The 12,833-nt window shown below is 38.3% G+C and overlaps 1 protein-coding gene across 8 annotated transcripts in view; it reads left to right on the top strand.

Moving 5' to 3' along the window:
* The window catches only part of LOC131048618 (uncharacterized), a 244,342-nt gene that overhangs the window by 195,338 nt on the left and 36,171 nt on the right, over positions 1-12,833 (top strand). The window lies entirely within an intron of this gene.

Here is a 12,833-nt window from a genome sequence, read left to right on the forward strand (position 1 = left end):
ATTATACTCTATTGTTTTTCTATTTTCCTTTCTTTTCCCTGGTCTCTAGGCAATTGAATGTCAAAATACTCATTGTCAATTAGCTCTTAGAAATATTTCACACAAACTCTTCTTGCTCTTGATTTTTCTATCCTAAGCGAGGAGTCACTATTTATCTCTTCTTGTCTTATGAAATATCCCACCTCGTTCTGGATATTTTTTTGAAGGTTTGTCCTTTCTAAATTTTTTGTGTTTTGCAATTTTCAATTTTTTGTGGTTTATATATTGAAAATGAAATGCAGGAAAATAACAAGGAACAACTTTTGAATGTTAAATTTGGAAAATACCCAATTTCCAATGCCTCATGCCAGGCAATATACATTAGCATATGATAACATCAGATCTGATTTCATTCTTTAACAACAGCAATCAATATTTCATAATTTTGGAAATGAAGTAATAACCCTGATTTTTCCAATGCCCAGGGTTGCCAGGCAACCCAAATCCAAATGCCAAACTGGAGGATGATAAATTGCTGATGAATAGGGTTATTGCTGATGGAACTGTACGGTCTGATTTTGTTGTGAGAATCTGATCTGAACCTGCCTTAAGAACCCACGCCACTCCTTGGAACAATTACCTTGCAGGCAAGAATGGTATGGCCAGCCTAGGTATGATATGGCTAGTAAGAGCCAACAATAAACTCCTCAAATCTGCTGATAAATCTACTCTGAAAACCTGCTCTAAAATGCCCAACCAATCTTTGTCAAATCAACACCAAAATGTATCAACTGATGCACCAGCAAAACCCCTGAATGGAGTCTTCAACAGAGTATTCTTGGGTGATCTTCCACACCTGCAAATCATGTTCTTCTTGAGAGTTTTCATTCCCAAAAGGCCAATCTTCAACAACCTGCAAACCCTTCTCTATTCTTCTCTTCAAATTATCAATAGCAATTGAATGAATGAAAAAGCAAATCCAGTGCTTTTTATACTCCAGCCAAAACCTCACGCCCAAGTTGGCCTTTTTATTATTTAAATGAAGTTTGCTTTTATTTTATTCCATTTCTCATAGTTGGCAGCTACATGAGGAGTAATAAAGTCACTCTATGAATTTTAATGAAAAGTTAGCCTTTTAACCCCCTATAAATCCATTTCATAGTCACTTAAAATAATATAAATAACATTAGATGACGTAATGTTAAAACATTGGTTTAACTTAAAATATTTTGTTATTTGTTATTAAATGACATAACCATGATAAATGACAAGTAATAGACCATTGTGACAATCTGCCAACATTTCCCAATATAGAAGTGGCCAACTAAATGATCCCTCGTGACTTACTATAAATAGTAAATGTGAGCAACATAACCAAGCGAATTACTAAAAATAGTAAGTGTGAATAAAGTGGTTTGGGAATGCTCTGGAAGGCCCACTGCAAAACCCTTCAGAATACTGAGCTAAGGAATACTAAATTAAGCACAAGATGGTTGATTGAAGAGCCATAGAACACTCTCAGAAGGGTCCCCTAACCACCATGTTAATCCACGTGGACCAAGTGATGGACTAACCTGTGGAACTGATAACTGTGTATGAAAAAAGGTGAAATTATGTTTTATTTGGCATGAGGGGTGACTTTAGGTTCAGGGGGTCACCTCTTTGGAGTCTCTCGAGGTTGGGAGATGTAACTTTTGGTAACTCTTTGTTTGTTAATAAATTATCTTCATTAATATTTGAATTGTTTTCTTCCTTATCATTAATTTGCTGGTTTTTTTCCAACATCTCCAAAGTTTCCATAACAACCTGAAATGTTTTGTTGATGTTTCTTATCATTTCCTTAGCTCTCTCATCATCTTTATTACACAATAATTTCCTGATTTCTTCCAATCTTTGTATTCAATCATACCTACTTGGTTTGGCATTCTAGTGGTCACTGCAGAGGTTTAGTGTGCTTCTTGTGGAAATTGGGGTTACTAAATTCTCAAAACCCTTGTTTATTATGACCCTAGGTTGAGATCAGTTAGAAGCTTTATTGGAAGGTAACTCTTAGGATTTCCATCATATTTGTTTATGTTGTGTAGCTTCGGTCAGATAATTCTGATCGTCGAAATCAAATGCTTAAGTGGCCAATTGGCCTTAAGCATTTGATAGTTGTTTTATCCTTACAAGTTATGTTAAATTAGCTTATATGTATTGTCACTGAAGTATTTGTAATTGATGATTGGGTTTAATACTCATATATTAATATATATTACAAATGTATATATGTATCTATATATCTATATATACAATAATGTTTGTGATTTACATTATTGATATATATGTATATATAATATATACATACATTTTTGTAATAAGGAAAAAACTGATTATTAAATATGTTTATTAAAACCAATAGTCGATATAATCGACTTGTTACATTTAATTGCTTGACAAACATTAGTCAACTTAAAGTCGAATTGGTTAATTTTACCATCTTGCATCTTAGTGTATTGTCTGTAATGTTTATCAGTCTAACCTTCACGGGTTCGTGGAGACATGTCTCTATGTGGATGCTATTCCACATAGAGGCATGCCTCTACGTAGACATGCCTCCACACCATTGTATATATGGTGTATAGCTGCGGTTAAGGGACAATATAGAAATCGGAAATATTGAACCAGCCGGCCTGCACAAAAAACGAACTTTACTGTTACATATTCATTGAAATACAAATCATAAATTTTGATTGCTGTTTCTTACTTGCTTATATTCAAAAGAGATCAAATCAATATATGATAAAAGAAGTACTTTGATAAATAAAATAACCCTTAGCATTCTCAAATCTGATAAAATTAACATGGTATCAGAGCCACTCTAAGGAAGATCATATCAGATTTAAATCAAGAATAGAAATTATAGTGAAATCACATATAAACTCCCCTATCTCTTACTTACCTCAAAATGGCAAATGGGGTTAGATTTGAGGACCGCCTTGAAGGGGCATCAAATTTTGTTTCATGGAAATTTAGAATCATGACTACACTAAGAGAATAGGAATTAGAAACCCTCGTGCACAAAGATTCATCCATGCCAGAAGATGAAGATGAGCAAAGATTACAGATTAAAAACAATAGCAAAACTATGAAGATATTGGTAGATGCAGTGAAAGATCACATAGTGCCTATCATCTCCAAATTGGATACAACAAGCAAAATGTTTTGAACATTGGAAAACATGTATGAAATTAACTACACCAGCAGGGTACTATCCTTAAAACAAAAACTTCATCATATAAAGATACATAAGGGTGAATCTATCACCTCTTATTTCATTTGAATTACGGAATTAAAAGACCAACTCTCTACAATTGGTCATACCACAAATAGTAAGGAGCTAACCCTGTTAGCACTAAATGGACTACCAGGATCATGGGAAGGATTCATACAAGGAATCAGTGCTCGTGCCGAACTACCTGATTTTGATAGATTAAAGACTGATTGCATCCAGGAGGAATCGAGACTTATTGTAAGGGGAGATAATCAAACTAGTTCAAATGAAGACATTTGTGTTCTAAATTCTTCCTCACACAAAGAGGGAAAGAAAATAAATTTTAAAGGGAAGAAGGACAAAGAACCTAAAGGAAATAAAGGAAAATACTCTCGCAAAAGGAAACGAGATATGACCAAAGTCCAATGTTTTAGATGTGATGAATATGGACACTATGCCATTAAGTGCCCAAACAGATTAAAGAATCAAGTCTCCATCGCAGAAGTTGGAAAATCAAGGGAAGATGAAAAATAAAAAAAGCTTGTATTCTACTCTGCCCTTTCAAGTCAAGTTTCAACAAACCCTAACACTTGGGTAATTGACAGTGGAGCATCCAGGCAGATTACTGGATTCAAAGAACATCTTGATGACTCAAAAGAAAATTCAAATGAAGAAGTAACCATTGGGGATGATTCAAGCTACCCTGTGAAAGGGATTGGGACCTGCACCATAAATTTGAAATCAGGGATTTCTCTTCAACTCTTAGGAGTACTATATGTACTAGGGATAAAAAGAAATCTAGTCTCCATTTCAGCACTTGAAGACAAGGGTTATAGAGTCACCTTCATGGAAGGAAAAGTCTTGGCTTGGCCAAAGAATTCAACCATAAAGAAAGCCTACACAATTGGAGTAAGGCAAAGATGCCTTTATAAACTATGCACGTCTCTCTCTCAAGCTTTGTTACATGAATCACCAGACTCAAATGAAATTTGGCACAAGAGGTTAGGGCATCTACATTTCCGAGCTCTTCCACGATTGAAAAGTTGGTGATTCGTCTACCCAAATTAAAACAAAATCATGAAGGTACGTGCAAAGGATGTGCTCTTGGAAAGAACACAAAAGGGGAAGATCACTTGATTGATCAATGCAAGCAAGACCTTGCTTCAAAGTTCGACATGAAAGCCTTGGGTCTTCTACATTACTTCCTTGGTTTGGAAGTTTGGTAGTAGTCTGACAGCATCATCTTGAATCAAGGAAAATATACTATTGATATTTTGAAGAGGTTCGGTATGATGGATTGCAGGCCGATGTCTACACCTATGGAAACAAACTTACACAAATTAAGAGAGGTTGCTTCAAAATCAGAATTTGCAGATCCTACCTTGTACAGTCAAATTATTGGATCTCTAATGTATTTGGTTAATACCAGACCAGACATATGTTACTCAGTTAATGCACTTAGTCTGTTCATGTGTGAACTAAAGGAGATACATTTGATGGCTGCAAAACATATTCTGAGATATCTTCGAGGCACTATTGGTTATGGACTCAAATATGCTAATGTTGAACTAAACCTACATGGGTTCACAGATTCAGATTGGGCTGAAAGTGTGGTAGATAGGAGAAGCACATCAAGGTGCTGTTTCAGTCTAGGATCAGCTATGATATCCTGGATAAGTAGGAAGCAATCTTCAGTGGCTCAGAGTTCTATAGATGCCGAGTACATTGCAGCTTCTATGGGGACCAAAGAAGCAGTAGGGTTAAGGAAACTACTTGTGAGCCTGTTTGGTCAACCACTGAATCCTACTCTTATTCATTGTGACAACTAGAGCTGTATAAACTATAAAGCTATCTGTTAATCCAGTATTTCATGATAGATCCAAACATATTGAGATTCCTTATCACTATGTTAGAGACATGGATGAAAGGAATGCTATCTAGCTAAAATATGTGAGTACAGGCAAGCAAACTGCAGACATTCTCACCAAACCTTTGTCTAAAGCAAAGATGTAAAAATCTTAATCGGCAATAAATCTTTTGGGCAATTTTTTTTTTAAATCGGGAATCGGCAAAAAACGGGAAAAAATTGGCAATAAATCGGCAAAATTATCGAACATTTGAAAATATATAATTTTTAAAAATATTTTTAAGAAACACACATACACAAAATTTACAGAGCACAATAACATATTACTGGTATCCATCATATATAAATCATAGTTTGAGTCAAATACATACTATATAGTAATATACCAAAAAACAAGAAGAGATTGCAAGACACAAGCGAGAAAAAGAAGAGGAGAAACAATGACAGAAGGAAGAAAAGAGACTAAAAAAGGAGGCAAGTTCCTTTATATGCAAATCGGGATTTTCTAAATTTTAATCGGGATTTAATTGCGATTTTTGACAACTGCAAATCGGGATTTTCAACCATGCCAAGTTATGTTAAATTAGCTTATATGTATTGTCACTGAAGTATTTGTAATTGCTGATTGGATTTAATACTCATATATTAATATATAATGTTTGTGATTTACATTATTGATATATATGTATATATAATATATACATACTTTTTTGTAATAAAGAAAAAGCTGATTATTAAATATGTTTATTAAAACCAATAGTCGATATAATCGACTTGTTACATTTAATCGCTTGACAAACATTAGTCGACTTAAAGTCAAATTGGTTAATTATACCATCTTGCATCTTAGCGTATTGTCTTTAATGTTTATCGGTCTAACCCTCACGGGTTCGTGGAGACATGTCTGTCTCTACGTGGATGCTATTCCACGTAGAGGCATGCCTCTACGTAGGCATGCCTCCACACCATTGTATATATGGTGTATAGCTACGGTTAAGGGACAATATAGAAATCGGAAATATTGAACCAGCCGACCTGCACAAAAAATGAACATTGTTGTTACATATTCATTGAAATACAAATCATAAATTCTGATTGTTGTTTCTTGCTTGCTTATATTCAAAAGAGATCAAATCAATATATGATAAAAGAAGTACTTTGATAAATAAAATAATCCTTAGCATTTTCAAATCTGATAAAATTAACAATATTGACTAAGCACCATTGGTTCTAAGCATTTCCTCTTCCATTGAATGTGCAATGTTTTCCATTCAAATTTGTAAGTCATTTATAATTGTTGATGCCTCATATTTTTTAACTACTTTATCATTTGGGTCAAATTTTCTTTTGTAGTTCAAAGTAGTGTTATAGACAACTTTGATTCCTCATTGTTGGTTAGTGCCATGCCTATTGAGCATCCACTTTTCTTTGTTTGAGGGGTTTCTTCAGTTGCAACCCGTTTGTTGTGCTCATTGTTTGCCACATAACGGGTAAACGATTAAACGCAGAAAGTAAATGCACAGAACATAATTGAAATATATTAAAGAACCAGTTTCTGTATTATTTCAACAGTCCATGTACATCAAGTGCTTATAACATTACACCCAGATACAACTATGATGATGCCACTACGAAGGAAAGGTATACAATATATAATACCCGAAGGGGTGCGACCAACCGACGCATCCAACTTCCCTTCGGGATGACTAATTGACTGTCGTAACTCATAATTACCGACAACAACATAACATAATACGACAACATGACATAATGATTATTCCTGGCAACATCATCACCCCCAAGAAAAGAAATTGTCTCCGGACGACTTAATACAAATTAGAGACAATGTTCATACATTAAACAGAATCAAGGCATAGAACTGCATGAACTGCTAACGCCAGTCGAGCCCGGAACTCATACACCTGCTGCGTCTTCATTTGAAAACCCTTTTCTGCTACCAGCCGATGCTCAAGTGCGGATTTCACCATTAGTGCTTCCGCAAGGAGGTCTTTTTTTCCCTTGACATCACAGTCCTTCTGTGCCTAAACCAAACTTGTCTGCAAAACACGCTTTTCAATCTCAGCCTCCACCAACTGCTACTCAAATGATACTGTCTCCCTAGCCAATTTGTCCTCGATAGCCACTCGTGTTGCCCTCTCAGCATCCAATTCCAGGGTACGCTGAGCTAAGTCTCACGCTACTACTGCCTCCAACCTGGTGGTCAGCTCCTCTCGAGCCCTGTGTGCATCCACCAAGGCAACCTCACGTCCAGTCGAGACATACTCCGAGTTCCTCAAAGCGTACCATTCATGCCTAGAAGTGGCCACAACCTTCTGGCACAAAGGGTAGGAGACGCCTCAAATCCTCCATCACTCCCCAAAGGTTGATAACTGAACTGAATAACTTGCTGGTGTCGTATGACTTCGTGTTCTTGCAATGCCTTCCTTCAAACTCTATTTGTTCGCAACCTCCAAAATCATCTCCCTCTACGGCTTATGGCTTCCCCGCCTGCTTAGCTTCAGAGTTCTTTCTCACAGTACGGAACAATCCCAACATTTACTGTGACGCTAAAAAATAAACTGGGGGTCTGGGGCAGTGCCCCTAGTGGGGCCCAGGGGCAGCGCACATCATTTTTTGTGATATTTTAAGATGCCAAAAACTTGCTTCTCCACTCGAATTTTTTTAGGCCCCAGACTCCATCGAATGATTTTAAATCTGGTGTCATTTTTTTTTTTCACGTGCCATCACCACCGTTTATCCCTGTCGTGCCTTGGTATTTTTCCTTTCACCCTCTTTTAAACCGTCGTGCTCCTTCAGGCCTACCGACTATAATGTCTTGAGCCCGTACAGAGGTTATTTGTCGTATGATGGAGTGGTCTGTCATACGGTGGCTGAGCCGTACGGTGACTAGGGTCACCCGAAGCTTGGTGTCGTATGGTGATTGGTCTCTCGTACGGTGTCTGGGAAGGTTGTACGGTGGATGTTGTTTGGCCGTACGAGTGTACGGTAGATGAACACCCTTCGAGGCCAGTGACCTCCGTCGACGGTGGTCCAACGTATGGTGACCCACCGCATGACGGTGCTCCGTACGGTGTCCCGCCGCACGGTGGTTTACTGTATGGTGTCCCACCACCACTTTCTTTTTTTTTTCGTACTTTTCTATTTTTTTTTAATTTTTTTTCAATTTCCTAATCTAATTGTCTAGAGAGTCTTCGGCTTGGGTCCCGTGTCTCTGTGATCGCTCTTCATCCTTCTCGGTTTGCCTCGCCCGAGAGTCTCCCGCTTTGGTCCCGTGCCTCTCGAGTCGCCTGCCCGGCCTCTCGAGTCCCCTTCCATCCTCTCGGGTCCCCCTCCGGACTCTCGGGTGTCCTTCCGACCTCTCGGGTCCCCTGCGTGCTTCTCGTGGTAGGGTTTCAATTTGGACCCATTGATGGCAAGTCTATTTTCAATGCCCATCCGAAGAATTGGAATCATAAATTCTACGAGAAGCATGGTCTCCTTCCCGTACATAAGAAGAAGAAGAAGAATAAAGATTTTGAAGGCTGCGGCCTTCCACACAGGGTTCCAATCGTTGCCGACACGAATGATCTTGGGATTATCTACATCACCGAGGTTTGTCTGCTTCAATTTTACCTGTTGATACCTGATGAGTTCTTCCTTCGGGAACTGGTGTGCGGTGGTGTCACTCACATGAGCGTCTCCCTTCCAATGTTTTGGCAAGTACACCTCCTCTATTACTTGCTTCGGTTCCTCTACTTCGAGCCTGTAGCTCTGGAACATTTCGTAATCCTCCGTCTGCCAGTGGAAGAGCCCGTTCAATGACCCTGTCTCATCCTCGGAGCACTCTCCTAGTTTGAGAATCCCTTAATCGTTGGGCTCCCTGCAGCCCCGTCCTTCGTCCCTCAGGTCGCCTTCTCCTTCACCCTTCGATTCTGAAGATGATGCCAGTTCCTCACTAACCAACTGCGTCCCAAGGTCTATGATAAACTTCCTTCCTCCATTCTCCATAGACAGAGTGTTCTTCTTCCAGTTTTGGGTGGCCTTGGCTGCCACCAGCCACCCTCTCCCTAAGATCGCATCATACCCTTGTTTCTTTAGTGGGATTACCACGAAGTCCAGTATGAAGGGTTGCGTCCTGATGGTAACTTGCTGGCCCATCAGTGTCCCGATGGGTTTGATTCCATGCTGATCTACTCCCACCAGATTGAATGTAGATGGCCACAACGTCGGTTTCCCTAGCTTTTGCCAACGTCGGTTTCCCTAGCTTTTGCCAGGTTTCTTCTGGAAGAATATTCACTCTTGATCCACCATCGACGATGGTATCGGTTAGAATGGTGCCAAGGATACCCATCTCCACAATGGCCGGGTTCCTTCCAGTGTTAACTGCCAGCAGCATGGGGTTTATTGCAGACCCCCCAGGAACATCTATGCGGTGGTTGGTATTGGTGCTTAATTGGTTTAACTGCTATTCCGGTATTTGGTTTAAGCATTCCGGTATTAATGTTTTGGGTTCCGGTATTATAGTTTAATTGCTAAATGTTCTGGTAATCCGTGACAACTGATTCACCTCCCCCTCAGTTGTCTTCCGGTTATTTGAACTGTCTAACAGATTTATCTCTGTGACCATGTGCATTTGGATCTCCCCTACATTCTATGGTCACCCCCTAGGTATCAAACCCCTCACCAAGGGATAGCACCTAGTGTGTGCCACCACACATCACAATTACTGCAATAATTGCCATTAATACTCCTTTCTTTGGTAGTATTTTTTCAGCAAACTTCTCTCTTTATTTCTGTAGCTTCTTATAAACCAACAAATTCGGGTGCCGACAATGGATCTAAATGTTGACAGTAAAATATAGGCTTTAGGTTTGGATTAGTTATATAAGAGAAATTAACCCTAGGGTAATGCAATAAGAATGAAACCAAAATAGTGCAATTGATAACACACACACATAACATAAAACATTTTTTCACATTGATAGTCACCATAAGATCAATCTACTTGTATAGTTGTATCATATTTTCTTTGTACACTGTACATTCAGTACTGAAAGCATAGATATAAACATCAGATATGCTTTGGAAGAACGTCTAATTATATATAAGTCATTATATATTCTTCCTTTTTCACATACAATCTTCTTGCGGTAGGTTGGGTGCTTAATATAGCTTCCTATCTGTGTGCGGACATGTCCTTCCACATGTCTTTGTGCCTCATCATCCTTCAAACAGCGCCACACATCATTAGATGTTGTTGCACTAGCCTTGTGGTAACTATAAGTTAGTCTGTCCTATTTTTGATTCTTGTCTCCCAACAATGATAAATATAAATATATTGAACCAAAAAGCAAGAGAAAAACATAAATGCATGAACTCATACATTTATTTTGGGAAAACCTTTTTGGAAAAAGTATCTAGCCAAAATTGTAGTGCCATTCATTGCTTTAACTCAACCAGAGATAGAAATACAATGAAAAATTCTACACCTTAGAGTTCTCAGAAGGTATTTTGAAGGAGTTACAACAGCATTATGGCAGGCTGGCAGCATCTCCTTACAAATTATCTTCTACCCTACTGTAGTAACCACCCCTAATTTTTTATTTTTTGCAATGGAACTCACAACATGAACACACAAATAAGAAATGTTGCCGACATAAAGTTTTGATAATGATTAGCAATGCACATATATCTGCTGATACAAGTTTCTTGGCTGAACAACATTCAAAAAATTGATTCTTCATTTCACAAACAGATGTTCATATGAAATGTACATTGAAATACCTCAAATCGGAGATAAGAACAAATGTTGCAGGTCTGTTATGCTCCTTAAGGTGCTGCTACAGGCAGAATATGTAATGATTTAACCCAGGACTCCAAAAGTCACAATCAACACGTCTAAACTGTCTTCATGGTCTGAATGACTCTTGTATACACACCAACATGCACTCTTATCACTCTATCGCTCATAAAAAGGCTACAGGTATGATATAATGAGCTACAGCAGTACAAAAAGCAACAATATTTTACTTTGCATCCCTGAAACGCCATAAATCCGCTTCCCAACATGCAGATTATTCCTTACGATGGTCCAGATCAGTGATGCACCCATTCAGCAATCTCCACACAGCCTTAACTTACCAAGAATAGGCAGTAGCAGGTCTGTTAATGAGTTTTTAGACCATTCCCAGAACTGAATGGCAACAAAAAGAGCTTGCAAATGCCTCAAACTGTCAACAATGGTAAACAAGTGTATAAATGTCTCCAAACTGAAGTTGAAGGACTTCAAAAGACATCACTTGCTCCAGAAAGTTGCTACTCCTAGCTCCAGGTGAACAAGGGCAGATGTATGACCCCTTCAAACTAACAATAAACTCTAAAAACCAGCACCAAATTTATGGAATAAACTTTGCAGACCTAAGTGCCAATATTCCAGGTGGAATGCCTCCCCAAAATGTAGTGATTCTCTACCAAGGTTTTCATGCCATGATTCCAAGTACCCTGTAAATAGTATGACTAGCCTTGAAAATTGTGCAAGCGACAACAGCTCGAGAAAACTCTTCTGATTAGGGTCACGCTTCTATAACAATGACAAAGAACACTTACCAATTTGTTTTAAACCCTATTACATCATACCCATAGAATCATGAAGGCTTTGGCCTTCCCTGGAGGATGGTAGGGCCAGCACAAAAATCCCTGTAAATCTCTTAAACACACTTGAAGATCCTTAAAATTCATGCAAGAATCACTAACAAAATCACATATCAAAATACCATGGAAATCGTCATTTTCTCAGAGACCTTGAAGTGCAAAAACAATGAAAACAAAGGTGATTCCTGTGTGAAATCATTCCAACCAGCTAGGGACAATCTCTCAGATCCAAAACTAGTAATCAGATGAGGGTTTTTTTTTCCCAAAATTGATTTTTGGAAGAACTCTTAGGTTTAATCCGACAACATCCTATTATGTGTACTCTTCTACATAATAGAAATGAGAGCCCAAGACCTCCTTTAATAGAGTTGGAGGGAAAATAATTTCCAATTTTAAATTCAAAACATTTCATTTTCCTTCAAATTTCCTTTTTGACGATTTAAAATTAACTTATGTCCAAATTCCCCTACCCAAGGCATCCAGCTAAGGGAACTTAAAGTTCCTTTATAAAAAGAACACTAAAGTGAAATATTATAGCTTTAATGTTAGAACTTCAATGCATCATTTAAATATTCCTGTCCAAGTTGGGGAAACCACCACTAAGGCATCAAAAACAAAAACTGATAACACCAAGGAGTAACTGAAGCTGAGGGAAGATGTCGATGCCAAAATAGAAACTCACTATAACTGGACATGCTCTCCAAGAAGTGTGGAGAATTGCCCAAGAGGCCAAAAGCACTTCGAAAAAGTGTCACTGCAATCCAAATCATCAATTGAGCTCAATGGCATCATTAGATGCCCAAAAACCCAACCCCTAGCTCTCCAAGATTTTTGGAGTTCTCCCCAACACACCCGAGGCTTATGGGAAAATCTAGAATTTGGCCAAACACTCACGGAACATTGCGTAAAAATATGGACATTACACTTAACCAAAAAGAGCCATGAATAAATAGGAGTAAGAAATACAAATGACCAAGTGTCACAAGATAGATGCTCAAGTTGTGACTCTTCAACTTCCAAGGATTAACAACTTACGTGCAACTCCTTTTATCATAGATTCTTTGTAACTCCCATCATCATGGT

This window comes from Cryptomeria japonica, chromosome 9 (genome assembly GCF_030272615.1).
Source record: "Cryptomeria japonica chromosome 9, Sugi_1.0, whole genome shotgun sequence".
Classification (NCBI taxonomy): domain Eukaryota; kingdom Viridiplantae; phylum Streptophyta; class Pinopsida; order Cupressales; family Cupressaceae; genus Cryptomeria; species Cryptomeria japonica.